The 4,547-nt window shown below is 34.7% G+C and overlaps 1 pseudogene; it reads right to left on the bottom strand.

Moving 5' to 3' along the window:
* Window positions 1-2,634: 2,634 nt before the first annotated feature.
* On the bottom strand, window positions 2,635-3,406 carry LOC103337484 (protein LURP-one-related 3 pseudogene; annotated as a pseudogene).
* Between the last annotated feature and the right edge of the window lie 1,141 nt (window positions 3,407-4,547).

Raw genomic sequence — 4,547 nt, forward strand, 5'->3', positions numbered from 1 at the left:
AATTAGTTCAATTGTACATATCTAGGAGAAACAATAGCTAAAAAAGGATACAGAGTATTCTCTATGGGGAGAACGGGTGGCTGGAGCCATGTATGAAAATATGGAGAGATGAGAGAGGTGCGGCTGGAGACAGTGATGGTTTCTCGGGTATTTTTGCTAGGTTTTGGATTACCTTGTGTATTGAATGTAGCCATGTATTTATAAGGCTCTAGGCATCTAGGGTTTTGCAAAGAATATCTTCTTATTTGGAAGGAGAGAGGGAATGGGGAGACAGAGGGGAATTGGAGTATAGAAGGCAGAGGGGAGAGGGAATGAGAGACAAAGGGGAATGGGAGGAGAGATGGGCTGCAGGTTTTTTTTTTAAATTTATTTGTTTATTATTTATTATTTGTTTATAATTTATTTTCATTTTAATAAAATATTGTTTTAAGTATTTGCATGTATATCGAAAATTAATTATGGTTTCTATAATTTTGTTCATATCCGTATCCTTATTATGGTTTGATGATAATTTAATTAATATAGGGAAAGTGTCACACGTCCTCTGTTGTGGGTGGCTATATCTGCTAAGGAATCCTGTGCATATAAGGGAGGACAAAGTTCAAATTTTCATGATACGGCTTGACATATCCTAATTCTAACTCATTCCTCCATTTTCCCTCATATCTTGACCGGCTTAACCCTACATACTGAAATATGCTTTAATAGTTACATATATGTAAACAATTGTACAATATAAGTTCATGCGGAAGATAAAGGGGAACTTTCATCAATGTCTTGGGAGGGCTTTTCTTTTGTTCATTATCCAATCAATTTATCCTAAATATATGGAATAAGTTCATGCCATGAACAACAAGTAACACACTTATTGTTTGTTTTTAGTTATCATCATCCTCTTATGTTGACTTCATTCTGATCCAAAAATATAATGGCATTAGGGTCACTGTCTGTGCAAATATTCTCATAGGAGAATATTTGCTTGAATATCCTTCGCTTTTTGAACTTCTTTCTCTCTCTTTCTCGATTCTTGTAAAATCAAACTGGAGTGAAAGACCACACACTTATAATTAAACCAAAGGCCAAAGGCCCTCCGATGCCTAAATTAATTCAATTGTACATATCTAGGAGAAACAATAGCTAAAAAAGGATACGGAGTATTCTCTATGGGGAGAACCGGGTGGCCGGAGCCATGTATGAAAATATGGAGAGATGAGAGAGATGTGGGTGGAGACAGTGATGGTTTCTCGGGTATTTTTGCTAGGTTTAGGATTACCTTGTGTGTTGAATGTAGCCATGTATTTATAGGGCTCTAGGCATCTAGGGTTTTTCAAAGAATATCTTCTTATTTGGAAGGAAAATATTCTTTCCCCAAACTATAGAGATTGAGTCAATTAGGGATTTGATTGATGATGATATCTCCAAATTTGGATAATATCTTAATTGGTGATATTATCTTTTTAAATAAAGATAATATCCCATATGTAAGATAACATCCCTATTTTTAGTATCAATTAATTTGCCCAATGAATGGGCTCAATTAATTGATCTAGGAGATGATTTTCTTGTCCACGTGGCGCCTTATGATTGGAAACTGGATTATTTGTTCCTAGGAACTGAGGGCATGTTTACGTATCAGTAATGGAGAAAGTAAGGAATTAGAGAATTTAGAAATCGGGGAATTACTGAATCAGTATGAGAAGAATCATTCTCATTAAGCTGTTTACTAAACATATGGAATTAGCAAAGGCATGAGATTGATTCCCATTGTTATTGTTTACAAATTTGCATGAATCAGAATCCAAATTAATTTGATTACTAAAATGTCTTGCACATTTTCACCACAACACATATATAATTCTCAAATTGGCTAACGAGACCAAACTAATTTTGCAGCAAACCAGTAAGGCGCTGTAAACATGAGGAATCAATATGCTGAACAAGATGAACAACAAGAGCTTAGTTCAATGATAATGTTAATAACACCTTTGTCCAGAGCCAATTTCAAACAAAAAAATAAACTCCAATAAATATATATATCTTTCACCTACGTAACTAGTAAACAATCAAATAATAATAACCATTCATAATCTTCATACTACCAAAAAAGAGATATATAATCTCCACAAAAGTCTTTATCCATGACCGTACTTTGTTTTGTGATGAATGTGAAGACAAAAGATAGAAGAAGAAGATAGATAGATAGATAGAATGACTTTCATAACACAAGGCGTTGCTGCTGCTTCTGGGTGGTTGTGTCTGCAACGCTAAGGTGAAAAAGAAGTTGGAGCGTCTTGGAACTTTTTAGTGTGAGTGTTTTTTTTTTTTTTAAGGGTTTGGGGTATTTTAGAATTATGGTAAAGTGGTAAGGGTATTTTTGGAAGTTAATAAGAGAAAACAGGAATGAGAATCATATCAACTACTCCCCTCTAGTTGATTTGATACCTAGTTTTGAGGGAATATAGTTACGGATTTTGAGGTGGGGTCCACTTATTTTTTTATTCCTGATTGCAAGTAAACGCAGGGGAAGTCTGAAATGAAAATCATTCCCTTTCCTCCCATGCCCATTACTCATACGTAAACATGCCCTGCATGGAGTTAAGATGATTTCATATTGAAAACTACAAGAACATGAAATATGGGTAAAAAAATCATTTATGTTTTGATTTCATTTTACACGCCACTATTTGCTACAAGTATGTATATGTATATTTGATACAGCTAACTCTAAGTCATATTTGATGTCTAATTAAGCCATAAATAGTGACAAGAGCCATGATAAAGGAGTGGTCAACATGAGGCTCCACCACCAAAGTGAACACATCATCTCCCAAAACTACCCCTGAACTTGACTGCTTTCTCTTTGCCTCTGCTACAACTCCTCCATTGCTGTCTGTCACTTTGAATTCTGATGATTTACCACTCAAACTCTCTAACCTGTAACAGCTGCTATCAGATCTCATGGTTACTTTATAGGAAAGCCCTTTCTTTCCAAGAATTGATCTGCAACTTTTTCTCACTTGAAACCATGGCTTATTGTTATTGTCACCACTGCTTTTGTAGCCCTTCCAACTTGGAAAAACACACATTTTCATCTCACACAAGGTGAAGAGAAGTTTTCCTTGGAGATCCATGAGATAAACTTCACTGCTGTGCTTGTTGTCGTAGTTATCGATTCGATACACAATCTCTCCATTCTCATCAAACGCAGTGCATCCGCTTCCTTGCATCACAAGCGATTTCATCCATATAGTGAATGTTTCTCGCTTTGAAGTTATATATTTATTATTAGAACAAGAATCAAAACCAGTAGCAGAAGAAGCCTCATCAGTAGTATTGGGTATTATGAGGGGATGAACCTTGGCCATTTGGGAGAGAGAGATATATGAGACAAGTTTAATTTTTGATTTGTGAGACTTGAAACAAGTTAGTAATTTATAGTCAGTACTGAAAATTGGGAACTAAGAATAAAATGGTTTAATTATTAGTTTTGCTGATCCAAGACCTCCACGTTTTATGTATGCGCATAGAAATTGGTTTAAAGTGGTTTGAAAAACTTTTTTAGAGCTTTAAAGTAGTTTGGAAACCTTTTTAGAGGATCAATCGTGTGTGCACGTATACATATACACATATATATATTCATACCGAACCACATATTTTCGACATTTTTTGACTTAGGCTCTCATGAGTATTATAAAGGAACTTGTCGGAGTTTTGTGTTTATATGATCAATTTCTTAATCCTCTTACCAACAAATAATATTAATTGTATGGAATCTGTTGATTAATTATGATAATTGAGGTCTTATCTGTTAGTACATGGTTTCCAAAATAACTCAAATATATGGAGGGTGACGCGCTCATTTGTCGCATTGAGTGACTTTGCAAAGAGAAGCCATTAACGAATCTTAAGCCTATATGTAACACTAAAAAGAAAAGAAAGAAGATTAGTATGGCTTTTTAAAATTTAAATAAATAATATGTGACCTAAGACAAACATGGAAAGAACATATTTGTGTTGTCAAAAGAATAAAAAAAGAAAAGTCTCTGTTTGCTACTTTGCTTGTACTTGGCTGCCACCTCTGTGACTTTTTAAAGGCCGCCTCCTTAATGTAGAAAGTCCAACTAGCTTGTACAAATGGGATTCTCTTCTCATTTTATCTACTCACTTTTGAAGGTTCTACATGCTCTCTCTCTCTCTCTCTCTCTCTCTCTCTCTCTTCAAATTTAGAACAAGCAAAGTAATTAACATGATCCGAGCACATATTTTTGTTTGCCTTATGATCTAAAAGATCCTCCTTTATTTATAGCTAAATTTAACTAAGGCTTAGTTATAAACTTATATTCTCTACGAACTATTACACTTGTCTCACTTTATCCCTTGAAACTTAATTTATCTCAATTTATCCGCTAAACTTTTAAATGTGTTCAAATGCCGCTGACACGACGCCTTTGTCCACTAGTGCAGTTTAAATTCATAATTCCAATAAATGAGTTTTAAACCCGTTAGACTGAAAATCAAAAGATACTAGTATGTGCAACCAGCCGGAA

The sequence above is a fragment of the Prunus mume genome, linkage group LG7, assembly GCF_029339155.1.
Source record: "Prunus mume cultivar Tortuosa linkage group LG7, ASM2933915v1, whole genome shotgun sequence".
NCBI classification, from domain to species: Eukaryota; Viridiplantae; Streptophyta; class Magnoliopsida; order Rosales; family Rosaceae; genus Prunus; species Prunus mume.